The sequence below is a fragment of the Zingiber officinale genome, chromosome 7B (assembly GCF_018446385.1).
Source record: "Zingiber officinale cultivar Zhangliang chromosome 7B, Zo_v1.1, whole genome shotgun sequence".
Classification (NCBI taxonomy): domain Eukaryota; kingdom Viridiplantae; phylum Streptophyta; class Magnoliopsida; order Zingiberales; family Zingiberaceae; genus Zingiber; species Zingiber officinale.
The window spans coordinates 106,757,295-106,772,880 of NC_055999.1; the positions used below are offsets into that span (position 1 = coordinate 106,757,295).

Sequence of the window (15,586 nt, forward strand, 5' to 3'; positions counted from 1 at the left end):
CATGTTTGACACCCTTCCACAATCGTCCGAGCATATCCCTGACATGACAGTAGAAACTTCCACCGTACGATACTCTGTCCGGTCCGTACCCCTTCGGCAGCTTCTCCTCGAGTACCCTTTGAGAGAAGAGCACCTGCTTCTCAAGCTCCCCCGAGGCTCCTCCCTGATGACTATGACTTTCCCTTTCTTTGAATCCCTGGGCGGGGAGCTCTCCGCGATAGAAGCCCTTGGTTGCTCTTTCTTATTGTAATAATCCGGGCCCTTGTGGTAATAGTTCGGGCCAGACTTCCGGTAGAAGGCTGGAGGGAACTCCTCGGGTTGTTTTCTTTTAGATCCCCTATCCGAGACGCGAGTCGGGTCCTTGGAAATTGCAGGCATCTTGTATGGTCGTGAAGCAGTGGTTTACTTTTCAGAAGTCGCCCGCCTCTTGGCCTCGTTTAATAGTTCATATTCTCCTGCTGTCATGGTGATATTGATTCTTCTGGTATCCTCTATCTTCACATTCCAGAATAGGTGGAGAAGATTCCCACAGACAGTGCCAAATTGATCCTGTTCGGAATCTGAGTCAGACGAAGGCCGGATGAGCTGGTACTGGTATTGACGGAGAGGCGACTAGGACACCCTTATCACATGTGCCTAAGAGAACGGACCCCCACGTGACGCTAATGGATGACGGTAACTAAGCTGATGGTACTTGAGCTCTGCGGACACTTAGATAAACACACGAAACGTTAGAGGCCAGAAACCAAGGGAAAAGTTCCCGGAGCAGGCCCTCCGACGTTCAAGTCAGGTACTTATTCCCCAGAAGAATAATGTACGAAGGAGAAAGAAAAATAGAAGACAAGTGCGAATGTGCGAAAGAGACTACCTGCTCAAGGGAGAGTCGAACCTCCCTTTTTATATGACAGTACATACCTCTAGAGCCTGACCGATGTCAGGGAATGTCGGGTGTCAAGACCTGTCTGGTGATGGAGGGCGCGTGACACCCTCTCATAGACTGGAAGAAGGTTCCATTCGTAGATGACTGCAGACTATTGGAATATTCCCTGACATACAACAGTTATTCTCTAACAGGCGGTTACGGTTCCCTGACCTTGTTGTCGCATAACGTCTTCTGTCCCGCCCGAGTATGACTAGGGGCAGCTCGGGATGATTTGTTAGGTATAAACCTGTCCTAAGTCTTGATGAGCAGGAAGAGCTGTGGCGAGATCGCTCAAGAGCTAATCGAGAGTTGGCCTACTAAGATAACCAGACCTGGATATGACCGAGCTGTGAAATCTCTACCAGTTGGAGCAGGTCATGCATCACCTCGATTGCACATCCTGATTCAGATATGGGATCCTGATCCGTAAGTAGCCGACCGGGCCTCCTGCGGCTGATGACACCAGGCGGTCCTACCTCTTCTTTTCCTAACTATTGACTGTCACGTTCTCCTAACTGTTGACTGTCACGCCCCCTTAACTTCTGACTATTACATCTCTTTAACTTCTAACTATTACATCCCTTTAATTTTTGATTGTCAACTCTCTTTAACTTCTAACTGACAACTCTCCTCCGTATCAATATACTTTTGGTTCGGCTATAAGTAAGTATAATATCTCACATCATAACAAATAAATATATTACATATTAAAATTTATTGAAGTTCAAAGATACAGCTCCTTTTCGTGCACTAAAAGCGGGCACCCTCCTCCTTGCACACCTCTATTCCACCTAATTAATATGTCTTCTTCTGTGACTTGTGCCCATTCCGAAGTCAGATCTGGAAAACGAAACTCAAAAGTTTGCAGAATTCTTACCTGACTTGTGATCACAAAACCTAATCCAATGTTTTATCTGACTAAAGTCCACTCTTATTCAGATTCCTGCATGCGTTGCATATCCACCATCACCCATGCTCATCGATGCTGTTTCATGTGCACTGCAAGTCTGCAATAATGTGAAAACAGCTCTAGATCAGACACCATGCACGTTCTCCGATCGATGCTTTTTTTTTTTTAAAGCATAATTCTGGTCTGCTGCTTCACTGTTTGGCCATTCTCCTACCAGCACCCATTACTTATACTCCCCTCTCCTTCCTCAGTTCCGCTGCCTTAATTTGTGACTGGCCCTTTTACCAGCTTGGAGATCATGTCTTCTTGTAGGCCTAGTCGGCACCAGAGGCGGGCTTCGCAGAGCGTCTTCGTGCTGCCGGAAAGTTTATCCGGCTGCTTTGAAGCTGAGGCTGATGAGAAGAAGGTTAAGGTCGACGATGAGCAGGTGGTGGCCGATCAATCACCGACGATGGCCACTACGACGGCGGCAGAGTCTAGCCGTTCGGCCTCCTCTCTCGCTTTGAAGGGAGTTGTTTGCAACAAGTAGTGAGGTTCTGTTTTGTTCTCCCAATTGAGAGCTTTAAGTTGAATCTTGTTGAATTCGAGTATGTAATTGTTTCTCCAACCGCCGGTGCTGGAGAAATCAAATAAATGTTATTTAAAAATTAATAAATAAATGACTTTCTTATTGGAAATTTTATGCTTAAGTGACTTTTCAATGTGATTTTGAAATTAAAGCTTTAAATAAATCATTTTGTGCACATAAATTCATGTAAAACTATATTGTTTTTGTTTTTCTAATGTGTATTAATTATCTGTAAGAAATATAAAGATTTTGATTGTGAATGATTAAAAATGATTTTCAATTGTTCGGTGTTATACCAATAATAACACAAATTTAATTTAATTGGAGATTAATGAATTATATTGGTGTTCATTGAAAAATTGTGATTGGATCATTAAAAAAAATTAAGAAACTCCTAAATCAATTTAGATAAGGTTTTTCGAAATTAAGTTACAGGGTTATTACTCTCAAACAAACCTAAATAAACTCTCAAATAATTCTAAATATGATTTTTTTTAAAAAAAAATAGAAGATAAAAACTATGTTTATTTTTTAATGTTTCAGTTAGAACTACAGATTTAGACCTTTTAAATAAAATGAGAAAAAAAATATATTTTTCTTCTTAAATTATGTCAACTTTTATTCAGGTACTGCATAAAACTGCTCGCAAGTGGATCAGATTTAGATAATTATAATCGGATATCTAACATATTGGATAGGGGGAAAAAAATTAGCTGATTGCTTTTCCGTAAGTCGGGTATACAATAATATTTTTTTTAAAAAAATAAAATATTAATGGAATAGATGATAACTTTATACCCCTAATAAAAATAAAAAATAATAATATTGGATGACAAAAAAAAAAATGATAAAATCAAACTCACGTTGTTGTTGATGAACAACTTTTGTTTCTGGTGAAATATCAAAAGCAATATCATTTAGTGAATAAATTAAATTAAATTTATATATAATAATAGGTAGTTACCTGATCGGGTTTGGATAAAAAATCTTATCCAAACCTCTGACAACAACAAATTTAGATTCGGATAGTACTCAAATTTGACTTTTTAAAATAATTATCCAACCATCTCAATTATGTTGGGTTTCGATTAGCAAAATTCAAATTTTCACCCCAGCTCTCAAGTCTGCTAATATTCTGCTTGTGAGCCCGTTAGTTAGGGATATAAAAAAAAATTCGATCTGACTTAATTTGAATTAATCTGAAAAAAATTAAATTTGGGTTGGATATTTTTAGATTTAGGTCGAGTTTGGATTGGAAGATTTCGGATTGAAAATTTTTAAGTGGAGTTAGATTGGGATTGGATTCAGATTTACCGGAATTTAAGGTTAAGAGGAATTTTTTTAGAGTTAAATTAAATTTTATTTTAAAAATTAAGATGTTTTTATATATATTAATATGTTAGTATGATAATGATAAAATATTGAGATAAAAATGAAAAATTATAAAGAAAATAATCAAAAAAGTTATTTTCAATTGGGTTTTTGGGTTATTAGGATTGTGTTCTAGTTGGTCAGGTTCGGGTTCAGATTTAGGGGTTTCGGGTTGAATTTGGATTCGGGTTGGGTAAAAAAAAAAATCAATTCGACTGATCCACATGAATTGATACCCTTACCGTGAGTGACCGAATAACACTAGTCATCGCAAATAAGACATTAGTCGTAAGTTTATTAGGAAGCTGCATAAATGGTGGATCCATGATAGTGTGCTTAGATTGGGCATGCAGGATCGATTTCTAGGATATCATTGTCTGTGGTAGTTCCCATTATACGTCTTCCATCTGTGTACCTGTATTTATCTCTCTTTATATCTATGAGACTAGCCCTGTCGCTGGTATTGACGATTCCACATTTTATTAGGAAGCTCGTAAATTTTATACGGATTAAATGGGAATTATAGAAATACTGGGGATCAAAGTCAAATCTCTCTTGTATTTGATGAATGGTAGACATTATTATTGATAAGTAAAAGTTCTCAAAGCAGTGAGATGCTCTTTCGTTGAGCAACTTTGTCGCTTGGCCATTTTGTCTGTTAGTCGCTCTGTACTTGGTCACTCTATGTTCTGTACTTGGTCAGTCTGTACTTTGCACTCGGCCGCTCTGTCTCTTGGCCGCTCTGCACTTGGCCACTCTGAGCTATGCACTCAGCCACTCTGTAGTTTGCACTCTGCAATCTACAATCTGCACTCAGCACTTGTAGAAACTAATCTCCACTGACAGTCTGAGATTATATACTCAGGTCATCTCGACATATAAGTTGAATTTGGACTAGTAACTGTTCACTAATCTGGTGCTGAGGACAACTCGAACATAATTTCTTAAATCTCTCCCAATAATCATACAATGTCTCTCTCACCACTTGTTGAATCCCACAGATATTCTTCCTTATAGTAGCAGTCCTTGAAGCTGGAAAAAATTTCTCCAAGAAAGCCTTTTTCATGTCAATCCACGATGTAATGTATCTTGGTGGCAAATAATACAACCAATCTTTTGCTACTCCAGTTAATGAAAATGAAAAAGCCCTCAGCTTGATATCCTCTTCAGAAATTCCCTGTGGCTTCATGGTTGAGCAAACCATATGGAATTCATGTAAATCTCGATAAATGATACATGAATACGTAAATGCCTCATCAGGAGCTGCAAGCTCTTTCATTATTCTGTTATGTTAAGCCAACGTTAATGTGTGAAGAAGGTTCTTCAGAGACCTCTAAAGATTTTTCTTGAATTCTTAAATCCTTGAAAGTTCTCTCAATCTCTGGATCTAACTCAAATAATTTGTCTGTTGAAGTCCTAGTCATGAAATCCAAATCAAAATTAGTATTCAAATAAATTCCCAATGTAAGCAATTAGATGCAAAACAAAGTAACTAAAAATTTCTCAATCTAAAAATAATCACACATTACTAGTTATGATTCTCCGGCAACAGCGTCAAAATTTGATGCCACCATTTTACTTGTCACTAGGTGCTTCAAATTATTAAAAATAGGAACCCAAATATACTAAGATAACACGTGTAGTAAGGAGTCTCAAGTCGTATTTTTTTCTCAAGAATAACGAGTAGATATGTGATTGAATTAGATTCTAAAACTCTTTTTGGGTTTTGTAATTGACCATGGAAATTTACAAAATTCTAACTAAGAATAGAAAAGTAACAATCTCCCACTAAGACATTGAAATAAATCCTAAGGAATGCTAGATGTTGCTCCTGATTATTCAAACAGCTAAACAAAACAGTTCGAACTCAAGGAAATAAACCTAAGCTAACCACATAAAACAAACTAAAGCTATCCGAAATTACAATATGCAGAAACCTTAAATCAGAAATCAGTTGTGGAATTCGGAAACTAAATCTCATCTATCAATTAACTCTAAACTAGGATCGGACTAAGTGTTACTAAAAACTAATTAACCTCTAAACTAACTAACGAAACCAATAAACTAACTAACAAAAAAAACCTGACCAGATCAACTAATCCAACCTAAAAAGAATTTAACTCTATCATTCAGCTTGGTTTATAGGAAACTAAATCATTAACCAGAGCAAATAAACTTGATTGTAAGAACTGATCTAGCTACCATTTGGGAATCCTATTACAATATCAGCTATGAAACTCTGAATTGTAAATTCAATCTGAAGTTAAGAAACAAAACTCCTAACTTCAATTATTAGCCATGCCAAATTAAAAATGGGGTGTGATTTGCTTCAAAGAAAACTGAATTCAACTCAAATTCTGTAAAACTAATATCTAATCTAGATGAAAGTAGGCATTCACAATTCAAATCATGGATCCAGTCCCTTCTCTCTACTGATCTGCAAAGGAGCTACTGGGAACACCCTTCAGGCTCTCAACAGATCAAATCAATCTTTCCAGCCAGTTGACAAGATGCGCCAAGCTCCTCGGAACGCCCTTCAAGCTCGTGATCTTGTTGCGCGAAGAACAGGGGACAGTGGAAGCGCGAGCTTAAATGGACTGATCAGACCGATTCCCAAGCTGCGAATGAATATGAAGATGGAACGGATACAAAAGCTTCAGGAGAACTCCTTCTCACATCTGTAAATGACTGGGAACCATAGATCTGGGGGACGCTCTCAAATCTGTGGCAATTTTGATCGCGAAAATGAGGAAAATCGCGAATCTAGGGAACACCCTCTGTTCGTGGTCCGTCCTTCGTTCGCTGATTGCCGGTTGAGTTTGAATTCACTGATGAAGATGGAACTGAGATATGGGATTTGGAATGTGAATGGAGCTTGCGACCGTAAGGAGGAGGAAGAAGCGGCACAGTGAACAGTAGCGCAAGCCCTGTTGATCGTGCCATTTCTGCGTTTTTAGGCTCAGCTTCGGACCGATTTTTCAATGGCTTGGTTCGGTTCGGGCTCAGCAGTACTTAACTCCTTTGGTGTAGCAACAATTGACTTGATCCACCAAGTTCAACAATGCATTAGCACATGTCGATTCCATGTTCCAGCTAACTAACTTGAGTGCATCCAAATGTTATCAATGAGTCCAAATCTTTACCTACAACAAAGATTAGAATATATAAAGCACAATTCATGAATTTAAAATAACTAATTTGATTAGCTCAAGATAAACCTTGAATAGTCAAATCTAACTCCAAAATTAATTACTCAAACAAAATAAGCCCCAAAGCCAAACAATTCGAATTAACATAAAAGACCAATTTGATAAGTCATCATCCCCACCCTGAGTCGCGATGGTTTTCTATCTTTGAACTTTTGGTTTCCTTGTTATGTTCCTACATACGGATGATGTGTGGTTGTACTCGAGGATTTTTATATCGAGTTTGGTCTACTACCTTTGTTTTTCCGCTGTGATGATTTTCCGTTGTGGGTTACGTTTTCCTCGAGTAGTGGTATAGGTTTATTAAACTGCACAGTTGTGAATTGTTGTGTAGTCAGCTGGAGGCTGAATTATATAAACTGTGTGGTTGTTTAAATATTTTATTATATATATTCTGGCTGTCACGCACCGTGATATATGTTCTGGCCGTATTATTCATTGCACCTATTTATATTAAAATATTTCTCATATTTTTATTTGTTAAATGCAGTTTTATCCAAGATGGTCATAGAGTAGCTGCCTACCTTACATCGAAATTTAAAGAACAATTTAGTCCTGCTGGTACTACATGGAAGTGGGTAGACTAGGAAATGAAGCAATTTTATTACGATGAGTTCTTGGTAAGTAAGTTTAATTATCAAGATTTTTTTATGTTTTTTATAATAATTTATGAATAAATTATTACAAAAAAGATATACTTGGGAGATAGGGCACAAGGCAGAATTTTATGCCACCTGGAACGTAGCTTGTGTCAAACTCTACAAAGATATGTTATACAAAGCAAGACAAAAAGGAATAAAACCATCGTATATACCTGAGGACATTTGGGATGCATGGCGAACCATTTGGGGTGCAAGCAAATGGCAGAAAAATGCAATGACAGCTCAAGCCAATAGAAAGAGTGAGCTGGCTAGCTTAAGTATCGGAGCGACAAAGCATACCGCTGGATCTTGATCGATCGTCGAACATGCCTTAGACTTGGTGAGTTTACAATTAAAAAATTCATAAGAATTTTGAACTTGGATTATAAATGAATTCTAATATTTAGAAATATTTATATTCTTTAATATTCAGGAATAAGAACTACAGCGACTTCCTACTTATTAGGAGATATTTATCAAGACATACAAGTCAAAAGTTGACAACTTTATAGATTGTCGATCATCAACATTAGATGTAAGAATATACACTTTAATTATTAACAATGATGACTTATCATTTTAATAAATATTTGATAAAATTTCTTTTTTAATGTAAATAGGAACAAATTGCTGCTAGGGTTGCATAGGCGTCTCAGCCTAGTTTAGAGGGAGGTGAGGAACAAACTTTATCCATTAACCAGATAAATAAAATTTATTATGATGTGGTCGGTGGAAGAATAAAGACCTCCACCCTCTATGGTCTTAGGCCCCAGGCAAGAGTCGTATATGATTATGACATGGCTCCTAAGGCCAGGGGTCATCCTAGCACATCATCTAACACATCCCGATCATCTTCTAGAGTAGATGCCTTAGAGCAAGAAAATGCAGATTTGAAGACCCGACTCTCAAGCATGGAGAGAGAATTTCAAGCGGAGCGGCAGGCCCGATTAGATCTTGAGCAAATTGGACGGGATATGTAAGCCTTCTTGGCTTAGATGAGTGTAGGGATGTAAATGAATCAAATGGTTCGCGAGCTATTCGGAGCTCGATTCGGTAAAAAGCTCGTTCGAGTTCGTTCGTTTATCTTATCGAGCCGAGCTCGAGCTCGATTTCGAGCTCAGCTCGAGCTCAATTTCGAGCTCGACAGTTTTATCGAGCCGAGCTCGAGCTTAAGGATATTCGGCTCATGAGCTCGCGAACATGTTCGTTTATAGGCTCGCGAGCCAAAAAAATGAGTCTTAAAACGAGCCTTAAATCGAGCCAAAAAACGAGCTCTAAAACGAGCCTTAAAATGAGCTTTAAAATGAGCCAAAAAATGAACTCTAAAACAAGCCAAAAACGAGTTCTAAACGAGCCCGAAAACGAGTCCGAGCTCGCTTAACAAGTTAGGCTTGTTAACTTTGATAATCGAGCTAATAACGAGCCGAGCTCGAACTGTTTGCGAGCTTGATAATTCTAAAACGAGCCGAGCTCGAGCCTTGTGATAAAAGCTCGATTCGAATTCGAGCCGAGCTTGAGCCTGAATGTAACTTAAACGAGCTGAGCTCGAGCCTAATACTGTTCGGCTCGGTTCGATTCATTTACATCCCTAGATGAGTGCAACGCCGCATCGTTTTGCCTCTTAGGAGACTCAGGACCCTAATAACCCTCCTGATCAGTAGATTACCATAGGTGTCTTGCCATTACACCTTGTTTTTTTTTTGTTCACTAATGAAACTATCTCTAATGCCGCATTATATATTTTCAGGAATTTTAATATCTATTTTATGCAACATCATCATCAGATATCCAAACTAGCATTCATGTATGTAAATTAATTTTGTATTATTAAATTTAATATGTTATTCATAATTGCGTATTATTTTGTTCTTGATTTTATTAATAATCTATCATATTAAAATTTCTACATGATTGATTACTACTAGCTAGTTTTGGATTGAATTGTCTTTGCTATAAGGTGTTAGTATTATGTTTTTAAATGTTCAGATATTGTTGGAGATGTTTGGATATTTACTTTTGTTGATTGGATATTTAGTTGTAATTTTGTACTTGGATTATTGTTATTAGAGATGTAGTATTATGCTTATGATTGGATATTTATATTTATATGTTATTTTGTGTTGTGATTGTTTAATTGTGAATGTGTTTGCGTTGTATTTGTTTAATTGTGAGTGTGTTTGTTTAATTGTGAATGTGTTTGTGTTGTATTTGTTTAATTGTGAATGTGTTGTGTTATGTGAAAACGATCTTATGTGATCGGTTATATTGATATGGAATGTAAACAAAGATGAATGTAGAAATAGATGGTTGTAGCTGGAATATCTAGAAATTAGCAACGAAATATTAATATTCCGTCGCTAATTTTTCACAGAATTTGCCTGGGGTATGATGTTCTATGACTAATTTTTTTAGGTTTCATCGCTAATTAGTGACGGAATATTAATATTCCGTTACTAATTTATGATGGAACATTAATTTTCCATCGCTATTTTTGACCAAAAATTGCCCAAATCTCAATAGTTTGCGACGGAATTATACTATTCTATCGTTAATTAGAGGTGCAATTGTTTTTCCGTCGCTATTATTAAACTAATACCGTTAACATAAATTTACAGACAGAATTTATGTTCTGTACGTCTCTAAAATTAACGACGGAATTTTATTCCGCTTCTAATTACAGATGAAAATTTACATTCCGTCTCTAAATATAATTAGCGACAAAAATCATAACGGCGCTCTTAATCCGTCGCTACAATTGATTTGCGACGGAATATTCCATCTTTAATGCTGTTTTTTTTTATTTGGAGGCCAAGAACGCCGTGGAAAGCTACGCCTACAACACGCAGAACACCATCAAGGATGAGAAGATCGCCGCCAAACTGCCGGCGGCCAACAGGAAGAAGATCAAGGACGTCATAGACAAGGCCATCATTTAGTTGGAAGGGAACCAACTGACGGAAGCAGACGAGTACGAGGATAAACTGAAGGAGCTTGAAGGCATTTGCAACCCCATCATCGCCGAGATGTATCAGGGCTCCAGCGGCATGGAAGAAGACGATCCGGCGACGGCTGGTCACAGCGGAGCCGCAGGGCCCAAGATCGAGGAAGTTGATTAATTTGCATACTACTGTTTCCGGATCTGGTCCTTCTCATCGTCACCGAATTAACGAATTTTGACACTATTTGTTAATTTGTTATACAACCTGCTTGTAAATTGTATATATGAAGGTAAATAATCTTCTTGATATATTCTTAGGCTGCCAATCTGTTGCACGAACTGAGATTCAAATTCAAAGTGAAAGATTTGCTTATGACGATAAACAAGGATAGACTGACTCATCAGTCAGCTAGCCAGATTAAGCTAACTGGAGAAATCGAGCTAATGAGTCAAATAGAATATATTATATACGGAGATGTTGTTATTGTGAGCACTAATTTATTATTTGTTTCCATTTGAAGTGGATGGATAATTTTGTCATTGAAACTTATAAACATTTAAATTCTATGAAATTCTAAGAATAACTTGTCGTTGTAGTATAGTGGTGAGTATTCCCGCCTGTCACGCGGGTGACCCGGGTTCGATCCCCGGCAACGGCGTTAAAACTTTTTAAAATGGTATGTGAAATATTCACTTTTTTGGATTTTGTTTTGTTTCCATTTGAAGTGGATTGATAATATTGTCATTGAAACTTAAACCATTTAAATTCTATGAAATCCTAATAATAACTTGTCGTTGTAGTATAGTGGTGAGTATTCCCGCCTGTCACGCGGGTGACCCGGGTTCGATCCCCACCAACGGCGTTAAATTTTTTTTTAAATGCTCTGTTGAATATTCGCTTTTTTGGACTTTGTTTTGTTATGTATGCATGGGCTTGCAATTGGCGAAATTGGAGCCGGAATGGCCCAACTATCGTGACATCAGCAACAAAGCCTTGAACATTCAACCCGACCCGTTTGTAATCCCCACCGTAGAACGCAGGATTGGAGCGACGGGCCAGGAGAGCTAGAAGACGCGTCGATGAGCGGCGCCGGCGCTCCGGACTTCTTCTTCAGGAATGGTTACGTCTCTCGATCTGCCTTCTACAGTGTGAGAGATCTGGTTTTCCCTTTTCTTAGCAGCTTCTGCAGAAGCAGCACGAGCTTATTACTCCAGGTGCTTCGGTGCTTGATCTTGGATGCTCACAGGGCTCTCGGCTCGAGGTGCCATTCCCGTCCATTACTTTCGGACCCCTACTCCTTAATTAGAACTTCTTTGCTGAATAATACCTTATAAAATCCGTGCTAAATAACGATCTATAATCTTGGCAAAACTAGGTATCATGTCAGAGTTTGGGTCCGCCGGAGAAGGGCTGATCAGTATTTGGAATTAATATTCAATGTTTCTCGCTGACTCAGTATTGACTACATGTTTTCGATAAAAAGATGAAAATGTTTTACCGAAGTTGTTAGATTGATTGCATAGTTAAAATCTATTTTCCCTAGATCGCATTTTCAGTTGTTTTGTGTGTATGCGTTGACTACATAGCAGAAAGTGAAAGTTCCTTCTTCTCATTGTGATTCTAGGGTTAGTGCAATCTGTGCGGATGTGGTGAATTTGTTGAGAGATCAACTGATCAAGTGAGGGCAATGCCTCCTCATGTATAACTTATCCCTGATCAATGAATGTTGATGTTCTGGAGCATTTTTGTTGCTGTAGTGGGCTATTTGCAATCTAAAAATGATATTTGTACTTGAGCTTTCTATTAAATTGTCCATTCTGTTTGAATTGCGCTGCACACTTTTAAATTAGGTCAATATCTATACTAGCTTTGGCTACTTTGTAGATTTTATCATGTTTCAATTTATGTGCACACCATTTTCTAAGAGCATTCTTGCAAATGTTAGTCTATCCTTTGTTGGGATTTTTATTTTGGCGCAATCTGAGCGCAGGTAGAATGATGGTATACCACCGTTTTGGTTGAGTTGAGGTTAGAGTTAGACTTTATCTCTTTAAGAAGAATTTGCCCCGCACACGGTGCTCACGGAACACGATAATCATCTTCCAAGATACAACGACTTTATCTTGCGATAGCAACACTGCAAATCGCATGACCTCCTAACCAAAGAAGGTTTCTCGAACTCTCCAATGCAAGTATGGAATGCAATGCTTGCTTTGCTTGGAAGGAATTGAGTGAGTGAAATGTGAATGTGAGACACTTTATTTATACTAAATGAAGGGGTATAAGAACCTCTTGATTCAATTAGATCTCATCCATCAATTTTGAATTAAAATTTCGGCCAAAGCTGTCCATCCTCCTTGAACATTATCAACTCCCCTCGGCCAAACCTGCACGGTCGTGCCAGTTGGCACAACCCGTGCCTTCTTCTTTTCTGCATTGATCGCACGTCCGTGCCAATTGGCAAGGCCTGTGCCTCTTTCTCCTTTGACCTTCTTGCACGGTCGTGCCAATTGGCACGACCCATGCCTTTCTTTTCTCTACACAGGCCACACGGTCGTGCAAGTTTGCACGGCCAATGACCTTTGCATCCCTGTTGGCTTCGCACAACTGTGTGGGGGTCACACGACCAACTCCCTTAAGCGCATGGTAACTCGCCTTTCGTCATTTTGGTTCCTCTGACGCCTCCACGCCCATGAAACGCTCATGGCTAGCTCGTGGAGGCTATGCACATCCTGAAAATGAATACCAGAAATAAAGAAATAATAACAATACTCGACTAAACTCACTAGAGAAATAAAACGATAAACTAAAATGAAAAATCTTTGGGTTGTCTCTCAAGAAGCGCTTGTTTTAGGTCTTTAGCTCGACCCTGTTTCAATCAATGTGGACTAAACCCATGGAAGCACGACTCTCCTCCTAGGGTTAATGCTCTAGTCTGCACCTTTAGTTTCGTTCGTGCAAGACAAATATACTTCTTATTGCTCGCTGGAGGGGACCTCTCTTGGAAACTGCATTCCTCAACTTTGTGTATATTCATCTTGCTAGAATTTTCCTAAGAAGAGGAGATGCAGTTAGAAGAATCAGATAAATCAAATTCTAACATTTTTTTGCCGATCTCCAATGATAACTTGTGACTTTTCACATCAATGAGGACTCCAGCTATGGCAAGGAATGGTCTTCCAAGGATGATCGGTATCTTGGGATCCTCCTCCATATCCAGGATAATGAAATCTGTGGGGATGATGCATCGGCCTACTTCTACTGGCACGTCTTCCACTATTCCCATTGGGTATCTACATGAATGATTAGCTAATTGCAATGCCATAGTAGTCAGTTTAATGTTCTGGAGTCCTAGCTTCTTACATAATGAGTACGGAAGTAGGCTAACGCTGGCTCCTAAGTCGCAGAAAGATCTCTGTATGAGTTCAGAACCAGTTTTGCAAGGTATGGAAAAACTCCCGAGATTTTGAAGTTTCGGTGGAATATTTGCTATAAGTAGAGCACTGCAATTTTCCATTAATGCTACGGTCTCGAAGTCGCCCTTCTGCCTCCTGTTAGATAAAATACCTTTTAAAAATTTCGCGAACTTTGCCATTTGGTGTAGTGCATCTATCAGTGGTACTTCTATGTAAATTTCCTTAATTTTATTCAGGAATTGGTTGAACTCTTCATCCTTTTGTGATGCTATCAGTTTCTAAGGAAAATGAATTGTCTGACTTTGTGGGGAAATTTGAAAAGTTCCTTCAACTTTCTTGGTGATCTCCTCTCTATCCCTGTTCTGGATCTGATTGGGTATTAGGGGAGAGGGCTCTTCCTCTGAGACAAGTCCTTTTTGAGTAGTGATTTGGGGGTCTCCCAAAGTTCGTCCGCTCCTCAGCTCGATGCGGTTGCAGTGTTCCACTGGGTTTATATCGAGCTTTCCTGGAAATATTCCCTGTGCTTTGGAAAAAGACTAGGCTATTTGGGCTATCTGGCTGTCTTGCATCTTCTGATGTTTTTCGAAATTTTTCAGTCTTTGAGTCAATTGCTTGATCTCATTCTTCATCTCTTTTAGCTCTGAGAGAGCTTTTTCAAGCATCTTTTCGATTTTGGGCAGTTGTGAAGGTTGTTATTGTTGATAAGTCTATTGTCCAGATGGGTAGCTCTATTGCCCAAGTTGATAGCTTTGTTTTGCTGGTCCTTGGTCCTGATTATTCCAGTATGAGAAATTTGGGTGGTTCCTCCATCTAGGGTTGTATGTGTTAGAGTATGGATTGTTTTGCTTTTGGTTGTAATTGACTATCGCATCACATTGCTCAAGTTGGTTTATCTGTGCTTGTATTGACCCTAATGGGCAAGTATCTTGAGTGTGATCCATACTTCCGCAAGTTTCACAAACATATACTATTGCATTGGTCGTGTTGTTTCCCATGACCTCAAGCTTCTTGGTCAGAGCGTCCAGCTTTGCAGACATGAGTGTGACTGCATCTACGTCGAATTTTTTTGACGCCTTTATTGGATTCCCTGAGAAAGAACCACCAGATCTTTCGGTTGCCCACTGATGGTGGTTCTATGCCACATTCTCTATGATCTTTTCAGCTTCATCAAGGCTCTTGTCCATTAATGCTTTTCCTGATGCAGAATCGAGGGATAGCTTCGTGTGATAGTTGATTCCATTGTAGAATGTGTGTAGAACCAACCATTTCTCAAGGTCATGATGGGGGCACTGTCTCAGCATACTTTTGAACATGTCCCAAGCTTCAAATAATGATTTTGATTCTATCTGTTTAAAGCTTGCGATCAAATTCTTCATGTGGGTAATTTTACTTGGCGGGTAGAATTTGTCCAGAAATTTCTGCTCACACTGCTCCCAAAACGTTATGTTGTTTGCTGGAAGAGAATTTAGCCACTGCTTGGCTTTGTCTTTCAGGGAGAATCCAGAAAGAAGTAATCTTACTAATTTTGGAGGGATCCCGTTCACTTTCATAGTGCCACAAATCTCGTAGAAAAGCTCTAAGTGATGGTTTGGATCATCATGCGGTCCTCCTCC

The 15,586-nt window shown here is 38.8% G+C and overlaps 1 long non-coding RNA gene, 2 other non-coding genes and 1 pseudogene across 3 annotated transcripts; all 4 read left to right on the plus strand.

The window, feature by feature from the left end:
* The first annotated feature begins 1,946 nt into the window (after positions 1 to 1,946).
* On the plus strand, positions 1,947 to 10,734 carry LOC122004032 (annotated as a pseudogene).
* A 409-nt stretch (positions 10,735 to 11,143) lies between these two features.
* TRNAD-GUC lies at positions 11,144 to 11,215 on the plus strand. Its single transcript has one exon. It is a non-coding gene; the product is annotated as a tRNA-Asp (tRNA).
* A 374-nt stretch (positions 11,216 to 11,589) lies between these two features.
* On the plus strand, positions 11,590 to 12,299 carry LOC122004033. Its single transcript, XR_006118190.1, has 2 exons — positions 11,590 to 11,818; positions 11,933 to 12,299. It is a non-coding gene; the product is annotated as an uncharacterized LOC122004033 (long non-coding RNA).
* A 2,946-nt stretch (positions 12,300 to 15,245) lies between these two features.
* LOC122007608 lies at positions 15,246 to 15,351 on the plus strand. The gene has a single exon (XR_006119062.1). It is a non-coding gene; the product is annotated as a small nucleolar RNA R71 (small nucleolar RNA).
* Positions 15,352 to 15,586: the final 235 nt, after the last annotated feature.